The following is a 15,992-nucleotide window of genomic DNA, read 5'->3' as shown; positions in this document are numbered from 1 at the left end:
AACAACTTTTAGAGATTCTGGTATCGACAATACACAAGGATCTCTTAATAGCCTTATGACCACCTCTGTGGTTTAGTTGGAGAGCAGAAGGTCTGGGGCTCGATCCCCGGCTGCGTCATACCAAAAGGCGTTAAAAAAAGATGGTACTTGTTGTTACCCTGTATAGTGCTTGACACCTCACCTCACCTTAATAGTCTTATGAGCAACATGTGTGTCAACGGAGTATCAACCTGCTTCATCTAATTTTTTAAAAGAGTAGCATTTAAATAACCCATGCATAGTCATAGATGAGTGACTTTGCTGGTTGGGCAAAGTAGGTATGTTGATCAACCCATTTTACCGTTAACAGGGGTGTACAATATTAAAACAAAAAGACATTTATATTTATCTATCTAACACAGACACTTTCATTGTTCATGACAAGCATAAGATTAATTCAAGCATAGTCTCCTAGAAGATGTGCAACTCTGTCAGTATGGTCCATCAGAGATATTTCATTGTTCAAAAGTTTGTCCTTCTCGCGTCTAAGACCCTGATCCTATGTCACAATCTGTCTGTGTCTAGAAGGTTCATGACGGTTTCCTTTATGCCGAGCCAGTTTCACCTCCATGGTCGACTGTTCCCTCATGATAAGTTGGACGTGGTCAAAGATGTTGGTATGGCAGGTGGTCTCGGAATTAATTTTCATTTGCCAACCTTCAATGTTGTATTCGGTTCTGTGTCCTTCATTAGCAAAGTCAGTTTGTCCCAGGCTCCCTCAATCCATGTTGACATAGGCCTCTCACTTGGGACTCTCACTTATGGTGTCTACCCAAACATTGTCCACTTGATCCAGTGGCACAAGAGGAAGGGCTTTAGCTAGGCTGGCCAGTTGGTAATTAAAAATCTCCATGCTCTTTGTATGTCACTGCAAGTCCCAGATGTTGTATCCTCCTCCATAATGCCTGGATGTAGTGAAAGTAGCATCCTCGGAGCTGAACACCATCACACACAGAAACACAGAAGTAGCTGCATTAGCAGCTGCCGTTGCAAAGTCAATCTGGAAAATGTTGGTAGTCTGGCAAGATACAGTAAACAAGAGGATACATGTGTCCCTGGGTCTCTACGTGAAGGGTGTATATCTGTCCAAACAAATGTGGTGACAAATAAAATGTTCTATAGGCGTATTTGATGTCTGCATCACAGAGGTGTTCCAGGTTAGATCTTCTGACAAAAATCAGATTCGCTTGTCATATAGCATCTGTAGTAGTCAAGTCTCCCTCAAGGTGAATGCCGGCCAATGTCTTCAGCAGCTTGGGTTGGTTCTTACGGCACTCCCTGTACATTGATTTCCTAATTTTAACAAAGTAGGGGATGTTTCGTAGAAGTTCTTTACTGGCTCCATCCTTTCTGAGGGTGGCTAGTTCATCTCCATAGATGCGGGGTACTGGCATGGCCTCTGAACAGGCTTGTTGAAGCAGCAGTATCTTGAAGCAATCCACATCATGGAGATAAGGGGTCTCTTGTACAGTTGGACCAAGATTCACAAGCAAATCATTCATAGTCTGCAGTTTCCCCTTGCATGTTCTGTCTATGAACCTCCAGCCGTTCTTCTCTCTGTTCATAGAGTAATGGTACTCTGCATCATACACATATCAACCACCATGAAGGTTAGGGAGGAAAGATAGCTGTGCTGTGGCAATTGTCATAATTGATCATATGTACACACAATGCCATTTAGAAAGTTCTCAAATGTAACAAATGTTATATTTGGGATAACGCTTTCTTATTAAAGTACAGATTATAGTGCTTTTTTCGGTTGAGTCCAACCCAGGATTCGAACTGGGACTAATCCATTTAACACTTGGGTAACAAGCACTGGACAGTGGGAGAACTCAGCCATGGCATTTGTGATTTTAAGATATCCGACAAATGGGGTATCTGACAAATGGGTAGAGACCCTTTGAACAGTGCACACGGCCACAACGGTCACTTGTAGTGATAGTTGATAGTGAATTTGCAATTCTGAATAATCGGACAGGTAATTCTCATAATTTTTTGCATTATCATATAATGGGTAGGTTTCTCGGCAGGATAAAGCCAACGGATAAAACGATATCCGTTGGGGTCATATGCGGATAGAGATGCAAATATCAAAGGTCAAGTAGGGACTACTTTCACTGTTTATAAACAAACATGGCGTCGCCCTTGTCATTTGGCGATCGAGTCAGAATTAACCATCGTGAATCTGGATAAACTACAGAGATAATTGCTATCATTATCAAAAGAACAGTCTAATATACTGAAAATCAGTGTCTTACTGTGACGTAGCGAAGGCATTTTATAAGTTTTGGCAACTTTGGAGAAACAATTTTGCGAGGGCACGAGGCCTAGCCAAGCGGGATCAGTAGCCATATCTGTGCTTGTAGACCTCTGCAGCTTGAAACCTTCTCCATAAATTAAAATAGTTGGATTTGGCCGAAATATGTTTGAATTGTTACCTTGTTTCGTTTTGTCTCTGTGTGTACATCTGACTACACTGCTTAAAGTTATGACAGGACAGACCGACTGTCAAAAACGTCTGACTGTGGCCATAACGTCTCGTAGACTAGGTTTAGAGTAGCTTCCCTTTGACAAAGGGCAGTTACGTTAGCGGACAGACGGATGGATTGCCGCGAAAGTCAATTAAAAACAATTGTTGTTTTGCGTATATGTTGCTTCGCCACTGTATAAGAAACAGATTTCAGTTGGAACTATATTGGCTACTGTCACTGTCCGACTGACACATAATTTACCCTGTGACGTTATAAATAATAATGCGCGCATTCCAGGAAAACTCGCAATGTTTCGGTAATGTTTATGAGAGAGGGAAAGCGATTTTGAAGCACAGAATTAAAGAATGACATTATATGATAAAGAGGTTATCATGCTTGTGTGTTTGGGGATGGTAAATATCCTGTATAAACACTATAAACACTATGTATTTAGCTCGCCAAGGCTCGCTAAATACAATGTTTATTCCTAATGCAGGATATTTACCATCCCCAAACACACTCTCGTGATAACCTCTATGTATTAGATTGAATCTTAATTTGAGCCATTTCCAAACTTTTAAATAGTGTCCACATTAGGTGTTTGATGGGTTTTGAGGAAAGGCCTGAATAGGATTTCTTGTTGGTTATTCTCTCTCAACATGTGGAACATGATCTTCTTTGTGCCATCATCTGTCATTCCTATAAAAATCTTCAGGTCTTTTTCTTTTGTGACCAGTCACTGTCATTATATGTCTGCTGAGTCCAGGTCATGACCTGTAGATGCCCTGACACAGTGTTTAGTGTAGATCTTCCAGCTAGTTTACTTCACAGCAGTGTGTCTGGCTTGTTTGTTCTTAGCGGAACCACATTTTGCTGCTTCTCAAGACTGCTGAAATTATCTTTTGCATTTTGGATTCAGCATTCGGCTGTACTTAACCAAAGATCTAATGGGACTCCTGCTTTTTTCTAAACATATGAATATATACGAATTATTTAAAAGATTTTAAGATGAATAAAACAGGTTATTATCAAATGAGTTATAATGCAGTATTTAATCATAACATGATCATGTTCCACAATTAGTGATAAAAGCATAGTTTAAACCTTGTTTCATACATCCTTCCATCTGCACCACCATCGTTGTCCTGGTGACAGTGGTCTGCTCATCTTTGGCTGCACAAACATACATCACTCCCTCTCGGTCAGTTGAAACACCAAGGTCTATGATGTTCATATTGCACAGATTTTTCCGATCTCTTCTAATGCAGCATGATATCAAGAAAGATTTGATTCAAATTTTAGAAAATATATCACAATAAAATGTGGTTTATGAAGTATTGAAATTAAGAAAAACATATATAATAACACTTCACTTAAGATATCTTCAAATAATTACAAAATGAGTTTGTAACTTGAAATTTTGTGATTCTGATTTGTTGACGCCGAGTAAAAACTGACCAAAGTGGCAGTAAAATGTCTGTTTCTTGTCCCATGCACCAAGTAAAGATATTGTCTTAATGAATGGTCAACAATTGATCAATTAAAAAAATGGTTACATTCTCACTTTCAAGTCACTGCAAACTTAGTTGTAAAGAAATTGCAAGTCGCTGTCAGGAATGTATGGGTGATGATCGGCGCCTCCCTAACCTGAGCTTTTCAGTTCCATCCTGATGTTTTTGGATGCTTTTGTTGATTTCTTGAAATACAGTTCATGAATGATATCCACATTGGTTGGAGGCCTTCCTTGTCTTTTCTTAGTGTTGTATTCCTTGTTTGTTTGTTTGTTGTTTAATGCCACACTCAGCAATATTCCAGCTCTATGATGGCAGTCTGTAAATAATCGTGGTAGGTTGATCACAACGTTTTTGTTTTCATAAGTCTCAAGGGGGCCAAATCATGATCTGTACAACTGTAAACCTCAAAATCCTACCCTTCCCTTTGAAAAACAAGTATTCTCTCAATAGTTGAGGATGGTGCAGAATTAAAAGCTTTAATCCCATATTGTCCATACACATGGAAAAATGTCATAGTAGCTGACATACCTTGGAATTTACAAGTATATATGTCAGACACTCACACTGATAAAAAAAACCACCACAGAATGCCATGAATGACACCCAAACAATGCAAGTGGGCCATGCGTATTGGACAGATGGGAGCCACCCATGCCCACATTGCAAGAACTTTTGGCTGATCCTGTGCTGTAACCAAACTGATGCAATGTCACAGGCAGACCGGGCAAACATCAGACTGGCCAAGAACATGCAGACCCTCGGTAACTACACCCAATGAAGACCAGTACTTGCACACTTTGCATCTCCGGAATCGATTCCTGACAGTGATGTCATCAGCGACAAATGCCTTAGGACATATGGTTAGTCGACAGAGGCCAGGTGACTCAGGGCTGAAGGAATTATGGCTTACAGACCTCACAGATTGACAGCACAATATCATCGTCAGTGATTGAAAATGGGCCCGGAGTGTATGCTGCTGGCAGTGATGTAACTGGCAGTGATTCATCTTCACTGATGAAAGCTGGTTCTCTCTACTCAGGGCTGATGAAAGACAGCGTGTTTACCGCCTAGGTGAGAACTAACAGTTGTCGTATGGTGGAGGTGGTGCTGTGGTGTGGGGAGGAATGCGTGGGCAAGAGATAACACCACTGGTCATTGTTAATGGATGGTCGATTTAGATGTGTGTGCCCTTTGTCCGTTATGTTGAAAGCTTGTTTTTGCTGCCCCACCTCAATTCAGACAACAGTCATACCAATATTGGATACTGTGTGACTGTCATGTTGATTTCGTTGAGATTTTGATCTATTCAATACATTTTGCTTCATGCATCTATCTTTTTGTGTTTTTTAAACTAGAGTGATTTAAACTATGGTCAAGTTTCTTTTGGCCATTTATTTCTCTCTGAGCCCATTGGCTTATTCATGCAGTGCAATAACCATTTTATCAATTTGTTGCATGGAAGGGTGGGTCTCTGGGCAATATCATGGTTTTATGGAAGGTCATGTGACCCTTTCTCAACCAATGAAAATACAGATATATTTTGTAATGTAATAATAAGGCTTGTCATATTCATGTTTAAGAAAAGGGTTTGTCATATCCATGTCTTACTTGTAATAGGGCTTGTCTTATTCATGTTATACACTAGTGATGATCATATTCATGTCATACAATAGTGATCATCATATTCATTTTATACACCAGTGGACCCGTGAAGATCTGGGTAGGGAATAGGTCTTCAGCAATCCATGCTTGCCGTAATAAGCAACTATACTTGTCGTAAGAGGTGACTAATGAGATCGGGTGGTCAGGCTCGCTGGCTTGGTTGCATGCCATCATATCCCATTTGCTTAGATCGATGCTCATGATGTCAATCACTGGATTGTCTGTTGCAGGCTCGATTATTTACAGACTGCCATCATAAAGCTGGAATATTATTGCTGAGTGCAGTGTTAAACAACAAACAAACAAAAACAACATTAAACACCAGTGATGATATTATTCTTGTAAAATACTAGTGATGTTCATAATCATGTTATACACCTGTGATGATCATATTCATGTTATACACAAATGATTACCATATTCATGTGGTACACTCGTAATGATCATATTCGTGTTATACACTTGTGATGATCATATCCATGCTGTACACTAGCGATGGTCATGTTCATATTATACAACGGTGATGATCATATTGAATATAATTCATGTTACACACTAGTGATGATCATATTCATGTTACACACTAGTGATGATCATATTCATGTTACACACTAGTGATGATCATATTCATGTTACACACTAGTGATGATCATATTCATGTTATACACAAGTGATGATCACACTCTACCTTGACATTGAAGAATGCTTTATCCTGTTTGGTTAAAAAGAGGGTTCCTTTTTGTTACGGAAATCGGGCCTTTTAAATATATTAAGACTTTTCACACAAAAATTGTGCATATGAATACATCAATAGCCTTCGGTGCCAATTGATCACCAAAAGGAATTGTAAAAGGTATCAATATTTCCTCTATTACATGCTGGGTCTCTAATACAAGCCAGGTCTCAAATACATGCCGGGTCAACAGCTCTCGCGAAATTAATAAACAGTCTAGCGTCTAATAGAGGAACTATGGTAGTTTGATATCGTATGTTTTTGGCCACAATATGATGCTCTAGGCCATAACCCTAACTGCTTCGATGATGAGATTTAACAAAGGCATATCTTTTGCATACAATTGAAATGTTTATGAAACTGTTGGGGATATGTTCGATGGCGAACAGACTCGGAACAGGCAATTTCCTCATTGAAACAACCGACAATGAAAGTAAAATATAACATTATAAAAAAGTGTTTGTAAAGACTTTGTTCATCACGTCTGTTCAGTCATACTCCAGTTCCATTGGTAATTATATTGTACCAGCAGGCTCATTCCCAGTAAAGGTTAATGTTGAACCACATTATAGATCGGGGCTGTCATCTTGCTTCATGTAACTTAAACTGTCAAGGGCATGGAGATTGTCAACAACAACATTGGCAGCCATATCGACAGTAGGGACAAGTGACCGTGATGTAGGTCAAGTTGTGCCACATCCCAGTTTGGGATGGAGAGGAATGTATTTGAATTTGTATTATTTACTGGGGATAATTGCTATCTAGCTAATAAGACTTACACATTTAAAATACTTAGAAAGAATGTTTATTAATAAAGTTTGTTAGAGAAATAAATTTGTTTAGCTTGTATTTAATAGGAGATGGCATATTTGATTTCCAAGAAATGACTTGGTGAGACCAAACAGTGCACAGCAGGTTGCGATGAAATCAAAACATCTATCTTTGGACTCAGCCTGGAGGGTTATTTGTCACCTTCTTTTTGAAAAACTAAGTGTTTTGAACCTTTATTCTGAGCTACCAGGTAGTTAAGACTATATGTATTTAATGTTGAACTTTAGTAATATTTGTTACATTTATGACCCCCTTCTCAGAATGTTCTAAGATAGCAGACCTTCAAGAGAGCGCCGTTTTCAAAGTGCTCTTGTCGTCATGGTAGACAGGATATAAACCTATTGTGTTTTCAGATTTGATGTAGTCCCACTGTAGAGTAGATACCACTTATTTTAATTTGGAACCAAGCGCTTTTGTGATGATCATATTCATATTAAACACTAAGGCTTGTCAATAGGTTTTGTGATGTGATACATATGATATTGTATGAGTGAATGAATGTTGCAAGATTTGAATACCAATTTCTTTCTTTTGCTGATTCTTTCTGAATTTGATAAACATAACCGAAGATGTGCAATTTTCTTAACTCTATTCTGTGCAAAGAGAAAATGATATTTTTTTAACAGTGTGAAAGTGAGAAAAATGGATTCATTCAAGTAGAATTTGCTGACTGACAATGTCTGTAAACATCTTAGAGAGATCTTTTGGAGAAGGGGGAATCAGTGTGGGGCACATAGCCAACAACTTGTTACTGTGTGAAACAGGGGCAGTACTGTGTACACTGTCAAGTCATGATGGCGATGCTTATAGTCAAAGAATGAGGATGGTGTATTTAGCAATTAACATTACAAGACTTGTGTGTGTAGACAAAATATTTCCCTATTACTATATGTGAAAAAAGCTTAGAATTAAAAGACAATCTACTCCTATAATCCCATTTTGTCCATGTTGCTGCTATACACTTGTATATATGTCATAGTAGCTGGCATATATTGGAATTTACAATATAAGTACATACATATTATGTGATAATGTTTAACATGCAATCATGCACGTAAATGTTCAGCATGCACACAATCTGTTGAAAGTTGTCACATGGACATACTGTTACATGGTGTTGGAGAGTTGTGACTGCTACAAGCTGCACTCGGGGCTGGTGTCAGTGCACCCACCTCTTATTACAAAGACCCATTACATAATATTACCTCACACACTGCAGCAGCAACATAATTCACAAATTAGGTTGCAAGTATTTTTCTCAGCAGTTAACTTATCCAAATGTCAGCTGGATTTAAATACAGCATGATGGCTAAAATAGCTGGAAACCATGGATCCCCTGTGTTGACATTAAGTTAATGAATTATGGACCTGAGTTACATGGAGGAAGTTTGCCTTTGACATTCACTGGTATAAGCTGCCATGTAATGCAAAGGATCAGCCACGAATGTGTAATGTCGACATTTCACCCACTGACTGCACATACGTGATCACCACACAGCACACACAAACCCTAATACTGTGTCATGCATGGTAACTTGGCTTCAGCGTACTTCAACATGTTGTTTTCATTGAATACTAGTAGTAGAGTATCATCTTGAGAACTGTAAGTGGAGCCCTCACTAACAAAGTTAATATTACTGACATTATCAACCTAGCTACTTTGCTGGGCTGGAAAAAAATGTCAAGAATTTGTCTAGTGATTGCAATTGCTAGCTGTGGGGGGTGTTGATTGTGTAGTCATCTTGTGTAGTATGAGAGGAGGACAGGGAAGGAGAACTGCAATCTTCCAGAGGCTAGCTGGCTGTGTATAGGACTGTCATTTCGCAGCAGGCCTTACAACACAGGCCTTACAACACAGGCCTGTGGTGTCATCTGACTGACAGGAAAGAAGGTGAGATGTTTGTTTTGTCATGTGAGTGAGAGATCAGAGGATGCTGTGATACTTCTTATTGATCATAGGTTTGTAGGTTGAGCCAGTGACAGACACAGACTGCCTGTCTTGGCCTGTCTTGGCCTGTCTTTGTTGACTGAGGAATCAGGTGCTGGAAATTACTTTCTACATAATTGATAAGGTTTGGTGGCATTTCTCTGGTGGAGATGTGCCTCGCCATATGAACATTACTAAATCATGTGACTAGCCATGCACATTGTCCCCACTGTGTGCCAAGCATCGCACAAGTAGATGAGGGTGAACAGGATAATTTAGACTTGGCAATATGAAGCACTGATGATACAAGGATTTACCAATGTCTGACCTGTGACTGGAGTATCTTCACATCCCTACTGTATCACTTTCTTTCAAATCTCCCTAACTGGTCAGCTCCTATCAAGAATTCATTGTACAAATTATCTTCAGATTGACACAAAACATTGCCTGACTGGTGAATCTTATCATCTGGCATATATTTGTAAAGAATGTTGTAAAGATTTTGTGCAAACAGATCAATATCAAGTCACTGAGCCCTTATTTGTGAATTCTGCATTGACATGCGTGTGCTGTAAGTGTGATATTGTGTCTGCCCTGACCTCTGTGTGTATCATTGTGTCTGTCCTGACCTCTGTGTGTATCATTGTGTCTGTCCTGACTTGTGTGTATATCATTGTGTCTGTCCTGACTTCTGTGTTAATATTGTGTCTGTCCTGACTTGTGTGTGTATCATTGTGTCTGTCCTGACCTCTGTGTGTATCATTGTGTCTGTCCTGACTTCTGTGTGTATCATTGTGTCTGTCCTGACTTGTGTGTGTGATATTGTGTCTGTCCTGACTTGTGTGTGTATCATTGTGTCTGTCCTGACTTGTGTGTGTATTATTGTGTCTGTCCTGACTTGTGTGTGTATCATTGTGTCTGTCCTGACTTGTGTGTGTATCATTGTGTCTGTCCTGACCTCTGTGTGTATCATTGTGTCTGTCCTGACCTCTGTGTGTATCATTGTGTCTGTCCTGACTTGTGTGTGTATCATTGTGTCTGTCCTGACCTCTGTGTGTATCATTGTGTCTGTCCTGACTTGTGTGTGTATCATTGTGTCTGTCCTGACTTGTGTGTTAATATTGTGCCTGTCCTGACTTGTGTGTGTATCATTGTGTCTGTCCTGACCACTGTGTGTATCATTGTGTCTGTCCTGACCACTATGTGTATCATTGTGTCTGTCTTGACTTGTGTGTGTATCATTGTGTCTGTCCTGACTTGTGTGTGTATCATTGTGTCTGTCCTGACCTCTGTGTGTATCATTGTGTCTGTCCTGACCTCTGTGTTAATATTGTGACTGTCCTGACTTCTGTGTGTATCATTGTGTCTGTCCTGACTTCTGTGTTAATATTGTGTCTGTCCTGACTTCTGTGTTAATATTGTGTCTGTCCTGACTTGTGTGTGTATCATTGTGTCTGTCCTGACTTGTGTGTGTATCATTGTGTCTGTCCTGACCTATGTGTGTATCATTGTGTCTGTCCTGACTTGTTTGTGTGATATTGTGTCTGTCCTGACTTGTGTGTGTATCATTGTGTCTGTCCTGACTTGTGTGTGTATCATTGTGTCTGTCCTGACCACTGTGTGTATCATTGTGTCTGTCCTGACCTCTCTGTGTATCATTGTGTCTGTCCTGACTTCTGTGTGTATCATTGTGTCTGTCCTGACTTCTGTGTGTATCATTGTGTCTGTCCTGACTTGTGTGTGTATCATTGTGTTTGTCCTGACTACTGTGTTGATATTGTGTCTGTCCTGACTTGTGTGTTAATATTGTGTCTGTCCTGACCTCTGTGTGTATCATTGTGTCTGTCCTGACTTGTGTGTATCATTGTGTCTGTCCTGACCTCTGTGTTAATATTGTGACTGTCCTGACTTCTGTGTGTATCATTGTGTCTGTCCTGACTTCTGTGTGTATCATTGTGTCTGTCCTGACCTCTGTGTGTATCATTGTGTCTGTCCTGACTTGTGCGTGTATCATTGTGTCTGTCCTGACCTCTGTGTGTATCATTGTGTCTGTCCTGACCTCTGTGTGTATCATTGTGTCTGTCCTGGCCTCTGTGTGTATCATTGTGTCTGTCTTGACCTCTGTGTGTATCATTGTGTCTGTCCTGACTTCTGTGTGTATCATTGTGTCTGTCCTGACTTCTGTGTGTATCATTGTGTCTGTCCTGGCCTCTGTGTGTATCATTGTGTCTGTCCTGACCTCTGTGTGTATCATTGTGTCTATCCTGACTTGTGTGTGTGTATCATTGTGTCTGTCCTGACTTGTGTGTGTATCATTGTGTCTGTCCTGACCTCTCTGTGTATCATTGTGTCTGTCCTGACTTGTGTGTGTATCATTGTGTCTGTCCTGACTTCTGTGTGTATCATTGTGTCTGTCCTGACCTCTGTGTGTATCATTGTGTCTGTCCTGACTTCTGTGTGTATCATTGTGTCTGTCCTGACCTCTGTGTGTATCATTGTGTCTGTCCTGACTTGTGTGTGTATCATTGTGTCTGTCCTGACTTGTGTGTGTATCATTGTGTCTGTCCTGACTTGTGTGTGTATCATTGTGTCTGTCCTGACCTCTGTGTGTATCATTGTGTCTGTCCTGACTTGTGTGTGTATCATTGTGTCTGTCCTGACTTCTGTGTTAATATTGTGTCTGTCCTGACTTGTGTGTGTATCATTGTGTCTGTCCTGACCTCTGTGTGTATCATTGTGTCTGTCCTGACTTCTGTGTTAATATTATGTCTGTCCTGACTTGTGTGTGTATCATTGTGTCTGTCCTGACCTCTGTGTGTATCATTGTGTCTGTCCTGACTTGTGTGTGTATCATTGTGTCTGTCCTGACCTCTGTGTGTATCATTGTGTCTGTCCTGACCTCTGTGTGTATCATTGTGTCTGTCCTGACTTGTGTGTGTATCATTGTGTCTGTCCTGACCTCTGTGTGTATCATTGTGTCTGTCCTGACCTCTGTGTGTATCATTGTGTCTGTCCTTTTTGTGTCTGTCCTGACTTGTGTGTGTATCATTGTGTCTGTCCTGACTTGTGTGTGTATCATTGTGTCTGTCCTGACCACTGTGTGTATCATTGTGTCTGTCCTGACTTCTGTGTTAATATTGTGTCTGTCCTGACTTGTGTGTGTATAATTGTGTCTGTCTTGACTTGTGTGTGTATCATTGTGTCTGTCCTGACTTGTGTGTGTATCATTGTGTCTGTCCTGACCTTGGTGTGTATCATTGTGTCAGTCCTGACCTCTGTGTTAATATTGTGACTGTCCTGACTTCTGTGTGTATCATTGTGTCTGTCCTGACTTCTGTGTTAATATTGTGTCTGTCCTGACTTCTGTGTTAATATTGTGTCTGTCCTGACTTGTGTGTGTATCATTGTGTCTGTCCTGACTTATGTGTGTATCATTGTGTCTGTCCTGACTTGTGTGTGTATCATTGTGTCTGTCCTGACCTCTGTGTGTATCATTGTGTCTGTCCTGACTTGTGTGTGTGATATTGTGTCTGTTCTGACCTCAGTGTGTATCATTGTGTCTGTCCTGACTTCTGTGTTAATATTGTGTCTGTCCTGACTTGTGTGTGTATAATTGTGTCTGTCTTGACTTGTGTGTGTATCATTGTGTCTGTCCTGACTTGTGTGTGTATCATTGTGTCTGTCCTGACCTTGGTGTGTATCATTGTGTCAGTCCTGACCTCTGTGTTAATATTGTGACTGTCCTGACTTCTGTGTGTATCATTGTGTCTGTCCTGACTTCTGTGTTAATATTGTGTCTGTCCTGACTTCTGTGTTAATATTGTGTCTGTCCTGACTTGTGTGTGTATCATTGTGTCTGTCCTGACTTATGTGTGTATCATTGTGTCTGTCCTGACTTGTGTGTGTATCATTGTGTCTGTCCTGACCTCTGTGTGTATCATTGTGTCTGTCCTGACTTGTGTGTGTGATATTGTGTCTGTTCTGACTCAGTGTGTATCATTGTGTCTGTCCTGACTTCTGTGTTAATATTGTGCCTGTCCTGACTTCTGTGTGTATCATTGTGTCTGTCCTGACTTGTGTGTGTATCATTGTGTCTGTCCTGACTTGTGTGTGTATCATTGTGTCTGTCCTGACTTGTGTGCGTATTATTGTGTCTGTCCTGACTTCTGTGTTAATATTGTGTCTGTCCTGACTTGTGTGTGTATCATTGTGTCTGTCCTGACTTGTGTGTGTATCATTGTGTCTGTCCTGACCTATGTGTGTATCATTGTGTCTGTCTTGACCTCTGTGTGTATCATTGTGTCTGTCCTGACTTGTGTGTGTATCATTGTGTCTGTCCTGACCTCTCTGTGTATCATTGTGTCTGTCCTGACTTGTGTGTGTATCATTGTGTCTGTCCTGACTTGTGTGTGTATCATTGTGTCTGTCCTGACTTGTGTGTGTATCATTGTGTCTGTCCTGACTTGTGTGTGTATCATTGTGTCTGTCCTGACTTGTGTGTGTATCATTGTGTCTGTCCTGACTTGTGTGTGTATCATTGTGTCTGTCCTGACTTGTGTGTGTATCATTGTGTCTGTCCTGACTTCTGTGTGTATCATTGTGACTGTCCTGACCTCTGGGTGTATCATTGTGTCTGTCCTGACTTGTGTGTGTATCATTGTGACTGTCCTGACCTCTGTGTGTATCATTGTGTCTGTCCTGACTTGTATGTGTATCATTGTGTCTGTCCTGACCTCTCTGTGTATCATTGTGTCTGTCCTGACTTGTGTGTGTATCATTGTGTCTGTCCTGACTTGTGTGTGTATCATTGTGTTTGTCCTGACTTGTGTGTGTATCATTGTGTCTGTCCTGACTTCTGTGTTAATATTGTGTCTGTCCTGACTTGTGTGTGTATCATTGTGTCTGTCCTGACCTCTGTGTGTATCATTGTGTCTGTCCTGACCTCTGTGTGTATCATTGTGTCTGTCCTGACTTCTGTGTTAATATTGTGCCTGTCCTGACTTGTGTGTATGTATCATTGTGTCTGTCCTGACTTGTGTGTGTATCATTGTGTCTGTCCTGACTTCTGTGTTAATATTGTGTCTGTCCTGACCTCTGTGTTAATATTGTGCCTGTCCTGACTTGTGTGTGTATCATTGTGTCTGTCCATGCTGTGTGGCATCCCGTCATCACCGTTTCATCATCATCAGGTGATTCAAAATGCACCATCCAGAATCTTAACCCAATATCAAAGACAACAGCACATCACAACAGTCTGAGAGCTGCACTGCCTTCCTGATGCAAACCAAATCATGTTCAAACTGCTCACTGTTACCCATCATCATCATCATCATCATCATCATTATTATTATTATTATTACCGGTATATATTATGTACAGATTAAAATAAAAAATGCAGCAAAGAGGGTTTTGGTGAAAGCAAGGTCCGCATATTTGCCATGTTTTTCCTGTATCTTGTCAATGACATTGGTGTCAAAAGGGACAGAAAATTCAGTAATATAAATGATTTCATTGGCTTTATCAAAAAGGATAAGATCAGGTCTGTTGGCCTAGATACGTCTGAGGCTGTATACGGGTCTATTCCAAAGAATTTTGTATTTATCATTCTCCATGATGCCCTCTACATATTCTGGGTCGTACCATGGATGGACCTCTGTGTCAAAACCACAAGCATGGCGAAGACAGTAATAAAATAATCGAGCCACTCCATCATGTCGCTTAAGATACTGTGTTTGTGCCAAAGCTGGGCATCCACTGACAATGTGTTGGACAGTGTCATTAAATTCATTACATAATCTACATTTCATATTTACATTTTGATGCAAAATCACACATTGACGGTTTTGAGTGGGATTTGACTGGTCCTGAGCAGCAAACACAAAGCCTTCTGTTTCTTTTCAGGCCAGCAGACCTCATCCAAGCAAAGTACTCTGCAAGGTTGCTGACCTTCTCAACACACTGCACATAAACTTGATGCAGTGGTCGTTCATATAGCCTCTCCTTGAAAAACTGAGTCTGGGCTGATTTGATATGGCACTTCGTTTGGTTGACACTCATTTCTGTACCATTCATCAGAACAGAACCATCAACATAATCAACACTGACATTGAGATTATGTCCCACATCCTTGGCTTCTTCTAGAAAACTGTGGAATGCCTTGTTTTCATCATGAGTCTTGACATGCTTCACAAGAGGATCATCCGACAAATAATTGTGTGCAAAAGTGCACAAAACAATTCTATCATGAAGAGCCTCCACATTAATCAATCCACGCCCTCCCATAATTATTGGTAAATATAAGCGATTGAGGAAAGAGTGAGGGTGGTGGGATCTATTGTCTGCCATGATTATTATTAATATTATTAAGGACATTCCTTGAAATAATGTAACAATTTCTACACAAGATTTGAATGCACAATGTTTTTTGGATGTTTTTCATTATGATATCTTGACAATCAACAATGACCAGATTTGCAAAATAACTGACACTCCAATCCTGAGAGAAAAGACTATTGTATCTGGATTGGTTGTGTCAAGATTGGTATTAAAACAAGACTATTGCATCTGTATTGATTGTGTCAAGATTGGCATTTACACAAGACTATTTTATCTGGATTGGTTGTGTCATGACTGTCATAAACACAAGACTATTGTATCTGGATTGGTTGTTTCAAAAGTGGCATTAACAGGAGGCTATTGTATCTGGATTGATTGTGTCATAGTTGTCATTAAAACAAGACTATTGTATCACATTTGGTTGTGTCAAGATTGGCATTAAAACAAGACTATTGTATCTGGATTGATTGTGTCAT

At 40.2% G+C, this 15,992-nt stretch overlaps 1 protein-coding gene across 4 annotated transcripts in view; it reads left to right on the top strand.

The window, feature by feature from the left end:
• Positions 1-8,793: 8,793 nt before the first annotated feature.
• The window catches only part of LOC124114609 (spectrin alpha chain, non-erythrocytic 1-like), a 456,322-nt gene continuing 449,123 nt past the window's right edge, over positions 8,794-15,992 (top strand). For 2 of the 4 annotated variants that reach the window (XM_048385837.1, XM_048385833.1), the window contains exon 1: positions 8,800-9,144. The gene's annotated coding sequence lies outside the window, so the exon portion shown is untranslated. Of the gene's footprint in view, positions 9,145-15,349; positions 15,471-15,992 lie in introns of those variants that run through there. The other 2 variants (XM_048385836.1, XM_048385835.1) reach the window with 2 other exon arrangements.

This window comes from Haliotis rufescens, unplaced genomic scaffold (assembly GCF_023055435.1).
Source record: "Haliotis rufescens isolate VD_foot unplaced genomic scaffold, xgHalRufe1.0.p SCAF_6, whole genome shotgun sequence".
Taxonomy (NCBI): Eukaryota; Metazoa; Mollusca; class Gastropoda; order Lepetellida; family Haliotidae; genus Haliotis; species Haliotis rufescens.
The sequence above is the reverse complement of the archived record's forward strand: the minus strand, read 5'-3'. Positions and strand labels throughout refer to the sequence as shown.